Source organism: Schistocerca piceifrons, chromosome 10, assembly GCF_021461385.2.
Source record: "Schistocerca piceifrons isolate TAMUIC-IGC-003096 chromosome 10, iqSchPice1.1, whole genome shotgun sequence".
Classification (NCBI taxonomy): Eukaryota; Metazoa; Arthropoda; class Insecta; order Orthoptera; family Acrididae; genus Schistocerca; species Schistocerca piceifrons.
The window spans coordinates 52,099,298-52,112,452 of NC_060147.1; positions in this window are offsets into that span (position 1 = coordinate 52,099,298).

The following is a 13,155-nucleotide window of genomic DNA, read 5'->3' on the forward strand; positions in this document are numbered from 1 at the left end:
CGTCTCCCTTATGTGAATAATTTTTATTTCATCATACATTTCTTCAATTTCTTCATCTGCAGAGCTAGTCGGCATATAAACTTGTACTACTGTGGTAGGCGTGGGCTTCGTATCTATCTTGGCCACAGTAATGCGTTCACTATGCTGTTTGTAGTAGCTTACCCGCATTCCTGTTTTCCTATTCATTATTAAACATACTCCTGCATTACCCGTATTTGATTTTGTGTTTTTAACCCTGTGGTCACCTGACCAAAAGTCTTGTTCCTCCTGCCTGAGGTGGCGCAGTGGTTAGACACTGGACTCGCATTCGGAAGGACGACGGTTCAATCCCGGGTCCGGCCATCCTGATTTAGGTTTTCCGTGATTTTCCTAAATCACTCCAGGCAAATGCCGGGATGGTTCCTCTGAAAGGGCACGGCCGACTTCCTTCCCCATCCTTCCCTAATCCGATGAGACCGATGACCACGCTGTCTGGTCTCCTTCCCCAAACCAACCAACCAACCTCCTGCCTGACTACTTACAAAGTGAATATAAGCTGCTGCGAAATGTTCAAATGTGTGTGAAATCTTATGGGACTTAACTGCTAAGGTCATCAGTCCCTAAGCTTACACACTACTTCACCTAAATTATCCTAAGGACAAACACACACACCCCACGCCCGAGGGAGGACTCGAACCTTCCGCCGGGACCAGCCTCACAGTCCACGATTGCAGCGCCCTAAGACCGCTCTGCTAATCCCGCGCGGCTAAACTGCTGCGGATAGCTTTATTTGGAGGCCTACGAAGAATTGCGTACCAGAGATACAAAAGGTAACTCGACTAACTTCGTATCCTGTGGATACTGCCTCTCCTGTAGGAAATGAAAGACCCGTCATTACTCGTCCATCTGACGGTGAGTGGCGTGTCAGTGGGAGATCTAAGCGCCCTTGTAAAAGGAAGAAAGAGAACAGAAACAACTCAGAATGTCGCACACATCCAACTAACGAACTGCTCCTGTCTTCCACTGCAACCAATGCTGAGCCGTGGGACTCGAGGTGAGGGTATCATCTCGAGTGCCGCAGGGAAGTGTGGTAGGTCCGCTGTTGTTTTCTATCTACATAAATGATCTTTTGGATGGGGTGGATAGCAATGTGCGGCTGTTTGCTGATGATGCTGTGCTGTACGGGAAGGTGTCGTCGTTGAGTGACTGTAGGAGGATACAAGATGACTTGGACAGGATTTGTGATAGGTGTAAAGAATGGCAGCTAACTCTAAATATAGATAAATGTAAACTAGCGCAGATGAATACGAAAAAGAATCCTGTAATGTTTGAATAGTCCATTAGTAGTGTAGCGCTTGACACAGTCACGTCGATTAAATATTTGGGCGTAACATTGCAGAGCGATGTGAAGTGGGACAAGCATGTAATGGCAGTTGTGGGGAAGGCGGATAGTCGTCTTCGATCCATTGGTAGAATTTTGCGAAGGTGTGGTTCATCTGTTAAGGAGACCGCTTATAAAACACTAATACTACCTATTCTTGAGTACCGCTCGAGCGTTTGGGATCCCTATCAGGTCAGATTGAGGGAGGACATAGAAGCAATTCAGAGGCGGGCTGCTACATTTGTTACTGATAGGTTTGATCATGACGCGAGTGTTACGGAAATGCTTCAGGCACTCGGGTGGGAGTCTCTAGAGGAAATGAGGCGTTCTTTTCGTGAATCGCTACTGAGGAAATTTAGAGAACCAGCATTTGAGGCTGACTGCAGTACAATTTTACTGCCGCCAACTTATATTTCGCGGAAAGACCAGAAAGGTAAGAGAGATTAGGGCTCATACAGAGGCATATAGGCAATCATTTTTCCCTCATTCTGTTTGGGAGTGGAACAGGGAGAGAAGATGCTAGTTGTGTTACGAGGTACCCTCCGCCACGCACCGTATGGTGGATTGCGGAGTATGTATGTAGATGTAGCGCTTGTTTCGTGAGATATTTGGCCCCGTCATGATCAATGGACCACCCTGTATATATAACACTACACCACGGAGTCCTGTTAACTGCATTCTCTGTTTGACGTTCTTCCCTGTTATACACTGTATCCGTCATCTGCTGCTGTACTTGACCGTCGCCGACCACATCCTCTCCTTCGAAGAGCAGAGACCGTGGTTCGGAACGCTCTCCATGCACGGGAGACAGTGCTGCGAACGACACGAATCTCCTGGTCTACACTCGTCGCACTTCGTCCTTTATCCAGCTTCCCGATGATTCTTCCCCATGCAAAATCGTCCAAACGTTGTCCTGCGCCACGTTGTAATGGCGAACACCCCGCCAGGGCGCCCTAGCCGCCCGGTGATTGACATACGGTACCTTTTCCCGTTCCTTCAGCTGCCTCGTGTTGATGGGTGAGCCCCAGTTTAGAGCCTACAGCCACGCTCACCTCACGCCGTGTGACGTCTCACTTTCCTTGCGCGACTGGGAGACCTCTGGCAAGATGCATTTTCATTCATTTCCACCCAGTTGCTAACGTGTGTCCAGGTGCTTCAGTCCGGAACCACGCGGCTGCTACGGTCGCAGGTTCTAATTCTGCCTCGGGCATGGATGTGTGTGATGACCTTAGTTTAGGTTTACTTAGTTCTAAGTCTAGGGGACTGATGAACTCAGATGTTAAGTCCCATAGTGCTTAGAGCCATTTGAACTATTTTGCTAACGTGTTATGTTACTTTATCCATCCCGTCCTTACGTTTCGCAGAGAGGTCTAATGTACCGAGAAAAAAGTGTTCAGTATTGCACTGTTCTTCCTTTACATGATAAAAGATTGTGTGACAGTGATAACTGACTTTTACTCAGTTAGAACGCAATTCAGTTTTCTGAATATTTAAAGACAGTTAAGTGGAGAGGGATATTTTTTCCTTCATTATTTCTTTGGAGGTTTCCACAGGTAATACTCGTTTGACAACAATTCCTGCAAACGTGAGGTCATTTTGACGTCATGCCCAATATCGACGACCGCATGACCGGCTATCGACTTAGTGACAAGGAAGAATATGAATATTGTTGATCCTCGGTTTCTCTCACATGAATTTAAGATTTCCTCTTAGTTCCCTGCCTAACCACTCGGAAATCGCTCAATATTTCTCATCCTTCCTTCTCAGATCAGTCTGAGTGTAAATAACATACAACATTCGAGAACAGACTTGTCAGCATCATTAACATAAAAAAATGGCTTTTAACGGCATGTGAACCGACAACTTTCAATGCCAGAAACCGCGATGTTATTCATTATGCTAGCACTCGAAAATGAGAAATTTAACTTAGGTCTACGTTATCACATTCTGTCTTGAAGTCTTGTGGTGCTGATCTCTTATTAAGACATTTAATGATAATGGTGATGTGTTCGAGATAAGTTTTCAATGCTCTGTCACATTGAAACAGCAGACTGCAAGTTATAAAACAAGTGTGTTTCATTCTCAGTTTGTAGATTATTGGCGCTAATAACGCACTCCCAAGAGAGCACTCTTACACGAAGGCATTAACCGTCGCTAAATCATTACGTGACATTTTATTATACCAACATTTATAATAAATCATTCGAAGAACGACGTGATTTTTTAATCTCCAGTGCGCCCGCATCAAAGCCCCGTATCGAATGCTAACGAATATCGACAGACGATCATGCGGTCATCGATTTTGCGTGCGACGTCAAAATGACGCCACAATTGCGGGAATTGTGAAACGAGCCTTACCCTTGTTCCACCCACGGAACAATGGATTTTGGACAAAAATTCCACTGATATTGCGAATTTTAGGGTCCCATTACGCCTGCTTTACTGTATCAGTTAGAACGAGGAAATCACACATACTACTGTTTATTTAAAGTGTCGAACTCCCATGTACACTACTGGCCATTAAAATTGCAACACCACGAAGATGACGTGCTACAGACGCGAAATTTAACCGACAGGAAGAAGATGTTGTGATATGCAAATGATTAGCTTTTCAGAGCATTCACACAAGGTTGGCGCCGGTGGCGACACTAACGTGCTGACATGAGGAAAGTTTCCAACCGATTTCTCATACACAAACAGCAGTTGACCGGAGTTGCCTGGTGAAACGTTGTCATGCGTCGTGTAAGGAGGAGAAATGCGTACCATCACGTTTCCGGATTTGATAAAGGTCGGATTGTAGCCTATCGTGATTGCAGTTTATCGTATCGCAACATTGCTGCTCGCGTTGGTCGAGAGAATATGGAATCGGTGGGTTCAGGAGGGTAATACGGAACGCCGTGCTCCATCCCAACGGCCTCGTATCACTAGCAGTCGAGACGACAGGCATCTTATCCGCATGGCTGTAACGGATCGTGCAGCCACGTCTCGATCCCTGAGTCGACAGATGGTGACGATTGCAAGACAGCAACCATCTGCACGAACAGTTAGACGTCGTTTGCAGCAGCACGGACTATAAGCTCGGAGACCGTGGCTGCGGTTACCCTTGACGCTGCATCACAGACAGGAGCACCTGCGATGGCGTACTCAGCGACGAATCTGGGTACACGAATGGCAGAACGTCATTTTTTCGGATGAATGCAGGTTCTGTTTACAGCATCATCATGGTCGCATTTGTGTTTGGCGAAATCGCAGTTAACGCACATTGGAAGCGTGTATTCGTCATCGCCGTACTGGCGTATCACCCGGCGTGATGGTATGGGGTGCCATTGGTTACACGTCTCGGTCACCTCTTGTTCGCATTGACGGCACTTTGAACAGTGGACGTTACATTTCAGATGTGTTACGACCCGTGGCTCTACCCTTCATTCGATGCCTGCGAAACCCTACATTTGAGCAGAATAATGCACGACAGCACGTTGCAGGTCCTGTACGGGCCTTTCTGGATACAGAAAATGCTCGACTGCTGCCCTGGCCAGCACCCTCTCCAGATCTCTCACCAATTGAAAACGTCTGGTCAATGTTGGCCGAGCAACTGGCTTGTCACAATACGCCAGTCACTACTCTTGATGAACTATGGTATTGTGTTGAAGCTGCATGGGCAGTTGTACCTGTACACGCCATCCAAGCTCTGTTTGACTGAATGCCCAGGCGTATCAAGTCCGTTATTACGGCCAGAGGTGGTTGTTCTGGGTACTGATTTCTCAGGATCTATGCACCCAAATTGCGTGAAAATGTAATCACATGTCAGTTCTAGTATGTCCAATGAATACCCGTTTATCATCTGCATTTTTTCTTGGTGTAGCAATTTTAATACCCAGTAGTGTATAAAGGAGCTGCAAACGTCGGATGACATTACAAATGAGTTAAAATATTAGACGTTAAGCGTGTAAGGCAGAAAAAGATAGGAACATTCTTGAAATTAGTTTTAAAGTTTGTTGAAAGTCGCACTCTCATTATCAGCCACTGTATGACTGTGTTCTGTGTAATTTGCACTCCATTTTAATGAACAGCTAGTACTTCACGTACCTCAGTATCTACACGCGATATCCTTGAACTACGTGTCGCACTATGATATTATGTTGCTAATGCATTCAGCGGTATGCGCGCTTACTGTCTGCAAAATGCGATGCGAATAGACTTAGTAGAAGAGAATCAATAAATTAAAACATCATGGCTGATGTTTAAGTTTTGCTCATTGAAAAGTGAAAATTTTGTAACGAATAAGCTTATTCCCTTTTGTTACTTTCAACTGTGTGTCAGTAAGAAAGAGCTCAGTAAAGTTTTGAAGTTATTGTAGCGTTGCTCTTGGGGGACGAAGATAAAAAGAAATGTTACCTTTTTTTCAATGTCGAAAAAGTGAATATTTTGGTGGGCCACTTGGCAACAGGATCAGGGATTCATTACGCTATTATAATAACATACGTTGACCATTAAATACCTGAATAAGAGCACCATATTGATATATATATATATATATATATATATATATATATATATATATATATATATATTTGAGATCGTTCGGAAGAAACATTATCATTTCTGTGCATTTTTATAGTCGCGATGTAGTCATACCCGGATCAACACTAAGGGACCAGAAGATTTATAGACTTTAAAAGAAAAGCAACACTACACAAAAAAAGTTGGTTCAGAAATAATAGGAAAGCGATAATGTTCCTTCTGCCTCATGCTGCGTTCGGCCCATCAGCGTGATCGTAATTTCTGATGATGAAGTAACACAAAATAATTATAATTCAAGTAAATGAGGAGATGGAATCATCAAGGTTAATTTACGAAAATAAGCACACTTATCTTTAACACACGTTTCTTTTAATGCTACGTACCTTTTAATATTAAATTACAATAGATGACTATAGTGGTTAAATACTTTATACATAACAGTCAAAATGTCCTCTTGATGCTGTCTGTTCGTAATCAGTTACAAGAAAGTACATGTTTTCTGATTGAAAAAAAATAACATTTAGCATATTCACTCAATATTTTCACACATAATATAAAATACAGTTTCGGAACGCAGCAAGTCCGCGTCCGCCTCGCATGGAATACAAACAGTAAAAGGTGAGGCGCCAAAAGCCTCATTTGTCTTGAAACAACAGAATTCTTTTTTATATCATTAATCGATACATGTACATAGAGATTTACTGGCATCGCGCAAGAATGGCAAAGATAAAGAATAATAGATTCTGTCGCTGCTATGCGATGGTTCATTTCTTTTACTTTACAATTGTTCGATAACTTTAGGCCATCAGGCGTTTACTATTGAGCGTATATTAATGTTTGTGAGGCGAAAATTACTAATATTACATTATGTATAAACTTTGTTGGAAGTCTGTAATTGGTCCCATCCTCAAATACTGGCTGAACACAGTCGGGGGTATTTGCGCGCAGTCAGTCACACTGCCGCCAGACAGAACAAACCGTTTCTAATTCCAATACTTGTTTCACTGTGTAAAGCAATTAACGTAAGATTATACCTCATGAGTGGATTATGACAACATTTAAATTTTTTAAATTCGGTGAATAATTGTATGGAATAGTATAATAATAATAATGGCGTGTGACGAGGGCCTCCCGTCGGGTAGACCGCTCGCCTGGTGCAAGTCTTTAGATTTGACGCCACTCCGGCGACTTGCGCGTCGATGGGGATGAAATGATGATGATTAGGACAACACAACGCCCGGCCTCTGAGCGGAGAAAATCTCCGACCCAGCCGGGAATCGAACCCGGGCCCTTAGGATTGACAGTCTGTCGCGCTCACCACTTTTTTTAATCTCATTTTGTTCTAGATTATTCGTTGGATTTGTTCGTGGCGGACGTTCGATGACGCCTGTTCAGGTTCATCGTTGATTCATCCACTCAGTTTTTTTTATTACAGAGGGTAGCTCAACCCTCTGACCGAACACGCTGAGCTACCGTGCCGGCTACCACTCAGCTACCGGGGGTGGACTATTTAATAGTGAAAATCAAATTCTTATTGCGCCTGGTAGCCGTTAGATACGAAACGTGCAACTGGTATCGGGTTCTGGGAGGCCGGTTTAGTAAACAACCGGGGATTTTACGGTCTGTTCACCTGAGCCAAATTAACAGAACGGACAGCATTAAAGGACATCAATACTCGGCAAGTGAAGGTTGGAATATTCACAGATAAATCCAGTTACTCGGCCTAACTACGATAAATGCCGCAACCTTTAGCAAGCGTTGGAGCAATTTGTTTAGCAGAGGCAGTCAAAGACGTATCTCTGATTCACGTACCTTGACGCCGGATGCCACATTGGAATACTTCCCCAATGCGACAGTCTGTCGTAGGACAACGAAACCAAGTCGACATGATTAAAAAATTAGTCGCAACAACCTCTGCCTCGGACACTCTAAGTCGACACGAAAAATTGGTTTTACTCTAAGATCACAAAAGTCGTGGGATAGCGAGATGCATATGTACAGATGGCGACAATATCGCGTATACAATGTGTGTATTCCAGAATGAGATTTTCACTCTGCAGCGGAGTGTGCGCTGATATGAAACTTCCTGGCAGATTAAAACTGTGTGCTCGACCGAGACTCGAACTCGGGACCTTTGCCTTTCGCGGGCAAGTCCCGAGTTCGAGTCTCGTTCGGTCACACAGTTTTAATCTGCCAGGAAGTTTCAATGTGTGTATTGGTAGATCTGTTAGGTGATTCAGGTGAAGAGCTGTCCGAAGTGATTGTGGCCTAACGACGGGAATTAACAGGCTCTGAACGCGGAATGGTAGTTCGAGCTAGGAGAGTGGGACATTCCATGTCGCAAATCGTTAGGGAAATCAATAGTCCTAAATTGTCAGTGTCAAGAGTGAGCCGAGAATTCCAGATTTCAGGCGTCACCTCTCACCACGGACAACGCAGTGGCCGACATCCTTCACAACGACCGAGAGCAGCAGAGTTCGCGTAGAGTTGTCAGTGCTGACAGACAAGCAACACTGCGTGAAATACCCGCAGAAATCGATGTGGGACGTACGAGGAACGTATCCATTACGATAGTACGGGGAAATTTGGCGTTAATGGGCTGTGGCAACAGACGACCGACACGAGTACCTTTGCTAAAAGCATGGTATATCCTGCAGCACTTATCCTCGGCTCATGACCATATCGGTTGGACTCTAGGCAACTCGAAAACCGTGGCCTGGTCAAATGAGTCCATATTTCAGTTGCTAAGAGCTGATGATAAGGTTAGAGTGTGAAGCCATGGATCCAAGTTGCCAACATGTCACTGTGCAAGCTGGTGGTGCCTCCATAATGGTGTGCCCTGAGTTTACATGGAACGGACTGAGCTGTCTGGCCCAACTGCATCGACCATCGACTGGAAATGGTTATGTTCAACTACTTGGAGACTATATGCAGCCGTTAATGGACTTCATGTTCCCAAACAACGATGGAATTTTTATGGATGGTGTAGCAAAGCAGCTTAAATCACTTAATAAAGGCAAGGCTCCCGGTCCAGATGGTATACCAGTCAGGTTCCTTTCAGAGTATGCTGATACAATAGCTCCATATTTAGCAATTATATACAACCGCTCGCTCACAGAAATTTCCGTACCTAAAGACAGGAAAGTCGCTCAAGTCACAACAATACCCTAAAAGGGAAATAGGAGTAATCCGCTGAATTACAGGCCCATATCACTGACGTCGATTTGCAGTAGGGTTTTGAAACATTTATTATATTCGAACTTTATGAAGTACCTCGAAGAAAACGATTTACTGACACAGTCAGCAGGAATTCAGAAAATATCGTTCTTGCGGAACACGACTAGCTCTTTATACTCATGAAGTAATGAGTGATATCGGCAGGGGATGTCAAATTGATTCCATATTTTTAGATTTTCAGAAGGCTTTCGACACCACTCACAAGCTCTTTCTATCCAACCTGTGTGGCAATGGAATATCGCCTCAGTTGTGCGACTGGATTCGTGATTTTCTCTGAGAAAGGTCACAGTTCGTAGTAATAGACGGAAAGTCGTCGAGTAAAACAGAAGTAATATCCGGTGTTCCCCAAGGAAGTGTTATAGGCCCTCTATTGTTCCTGATCTATATTAACGACATAGGAGACAATCTCCGTAGCCCTCAGATTATTTACAGATGATGCTGTCATTTACAGTCTTGTAAAGTCAAAAAATGGCTCTGAGTACTATGCGACTTAACTTCTGAGGTCATCAGTCGCCTAGAACTCAGAACTAATTAAACCTAAGGACATCACACACATCCATGCCCGAGGCAGGATTCGAAGCTGCGACCGTAGCGGTCACGCGGTTCCAGACTGAAGCGCCTTTAACCGCACGGCCACACCGGCCGGCTTGTAAAGTCATCAGATGACCAAAACGAATTTCAAAATGATTTAGATAAGATATCTGTATGGTGCGAAAAGTGGCAATTGACCCTGAATAAAGAAAAGTGTGAAGTTATTCACATGAGTACTAAAACAAATCCGCTAAAATTCGATTACGCGATAAGTCACACAAATCTAAAGGCTGTAAATTCAACTAAATACTTAGGTATTACAATTACAAATAACCTAAATTGGAACGATCACATAGCTAATGCTGTGGGTACAGCAAACCAAAGACTGCTATTCATTGGCAGAACACTTAGAAGGTACAACAGATCTTCTAAAGAGACTGCTTATACTACACTTCTCCGCCCTATTCTGGAGTATTGCTGTGCGGTGTGGGATCCGCATCAGGCGGGACTGACGGATGATATTGAAAAAGTTCAAAGAAGGGCGGCACGTTTTGTATTATCGCGGAATAGGGGAGATAGTGCCACAGACATGATACGTTAATTGGAGTGGCAATCATTGAAACAATGGAGTTTTTCGTTGCGACGGGATCTTCTCATGAAATTTCAATCACCAGTATTCTCCTCCGATTCCGAAAACATTCTGTTAGCACCCTCCTACATAGGGAGAAATGGTCATCACGATAAAATAAGAAAAATCAGGGCTAGCACAGAATAATTTAAGTGCTCGTTTTTCCCGCGCGCCGTTCAAGGGTGGAACGGTAGAGAGACAGCTTGTAGGTGGTTCATTGGACCCTCTGCCAGGCACTTTATTGTGAACAGCAGAGTAATCACGTAGATGTAGATGGATGACAACGCGACATGTCAGCGGGCCACAATTGTTCGCTATTGATTTGAAGAACATCCTGGACAATTCGAGCGAAATATTTGGCCATCCAGATAGTTCGAAATGAATCCATTTGTACATTTTTGGGACTTAATCGGGTGATCAGTTTGTGCACAATCCTGTACCTGCAACCCTTTTCCAATTATGGACGGCTGTAGAGGCGTCATGATTCAGTATTTCAACAACGGACTTCCAACGAGTAGTTGAGTCCCTGCCATGCCTAGCTGCTACAGTACGACGGGAAAAGGAGATCCGATACGATATTAGGAGGTATCTCACGACTTTTGTCACTTCTGTGTTCCACCACAATGAAACACATGGAAAAGAAGCATCTATTGACACACAGTCAGCAAGGATTAAGAGAATGTCGTTCTAGTGAAATACATGTAGTTATTTATACACACAGAGTAATGATACTCTCGACAGGGGATCTCAAATTGATTCCACACGTCCAGGTTCCCAGAACGCTTTTGATACCGTTCCTCACAAATGGCTTCTAATCAAGATGCTACTCCAGGCGGGTGTAAAATTAATGTGCTCAACGGAAAATAATGAACGCTAAAATGATGATTTGACCCTGTCTGACTATCCCCCTGAAGCAGATCTTAGGATCTCTTAATGCTCGTTAATATATAAATTGCAACCTAAACATAAATGAATGATTAAGGCAACTAATACTAGTAAATAATAAACGTTGTTTCTTATTTACATTTATTGTAGATTAAAAAGCAGGCCTTTATTGCAAATGTCTACATTTCCTAACTAAAACTGCTGATCAATTGCCCAACTCTGCTCCTTTTTATGGCCACGCGAAATGACTAACATCATCTACATACCAAACATTAGAAGACACTACCTCAAAAGACGATCTACTGTGGTGTGGAACCTCAGTGGGAATAAACTAACGTGTTCACAGCTGTTTAGCTTTGTAGCCCTAATAAGCCGAAGCAATTTGCGATATCACCGTATTTACTGCGTCCAGTGTGTCTGAGAGATGGTTTTCGTACACGTCTGCGACGATGGAAAAACTCCGGCCACAAAATAAGCTCTTCCAAACACTAGGACGGCGGAGGGCGGTCCTCTGACTAATACATTCTAATGCTGTCTTCTCCTCTCTGTGTTCTACAGACAGAGAAACGCCAACTCCCAGTCACAACGACGGAGTTCAAATAACGTCTCAACGTAGGTATAAGCAGAAAAAGTGCTCTCAAACATTGAACGCTACGTACTCAACCACGACTTGCAACCCGGAGGCGAAGTCCAGAATCGTATAGGTTCGCAATAGTATAGTGGCTAACCGTTCTAACTATAAACTGTCCTGAGAGCAAGGACAGCAAGTCCGTCTGTACCAACAAAGCTGATACTGAGCGACCGTCACACACGGGCGCTTAAAACGGAAGACCTCGTCTCTCCACCGACGGCTCCCCAGCAAGGCTCCGCTCCCCACCCTCGAAACTCAGAAAACAAATCATATTCTCGAAACCACGGAATATTCTCCCTCTCTACAGATTCTTCCGAACGCCGACCAACCATATTTTAGTCTTTTGTCGTCCAGCGCGGATAGTTTGCGAGGAAATGCCTATCCCCGTTAATTAGGATTTCCGAGGTGACGCTTCCTCGTTCCTCTCAGCTGCGTCCATGATTTTCGTAGTTTCCGAAGTGTAATCCTCCCGGCCTAGCTGCAACACCGGCCATCCGCCGCTATATTGTTTCCGCGCCTACGTGTCGAGGCTGTCCGTGTTGTCGCTTCCTGTGTCAAGCAAGACCAACACATGTGCGGGCCTTCCACCAGGGCTTGAGTTCCGCCTGCCGTTTCATGTCCACTGGCGTTCCAACCTTTACTGGTATAGGCAATCATTCATTACCCCGTTTTTTATATTAAAGACACTCCGTCACCTTTCATGAAAAAGCTTTAACAGCTATTTTCAAGGCGTACGTGACAAGAAAATTGAGAATGCGCTAGGTGACGATCAGTTTGGCTTTAGGAAAAGTAAAGGGACGAGAGAGGCAATTCTGACGTTACGCCTAATAATGGAACCATGCTAAAGGAAAATCAAGACACTTTCATAGGATTTGTCGACCTGGAAAAAGCGTTCGACAATATAAAATGGTGCAAGCTGTTCGAGATTCTGAAAAAAGTAGGGGTAAGCTATAGGGAGAGACGGGTCATATACAATATGTACAACAACCAAGAGGGAATAATAAGAGTGGACGATCAAGAACGAAGTGCTCGTATCAAGAAGGGTGTAAGACAAGGCTGTAGCCTTTCGCCCCTACTCTTCAATCTGTACATCGAGGAAGCAGTGATGGAAATAAAAGAAAGGTTCAGGAGTGGAATTAAAATACGAGGTGAAAGGATATCAATGATACGATTCGCTGATGACATTGTTATCCTGAGTGAAAGTGAAGAAGAATTAAATGATCTGCTGAACGGAATGAACAGTCTAATGAGTACACCGTATGGTTTGAGAGTAAATCGGAGAAAGACGAAGGTAATGAGAAGTAGTAGAAATGAGAACAGCGAGAAACTTAACATCAGGTTTGATGGTCAAGAAGTCAATGA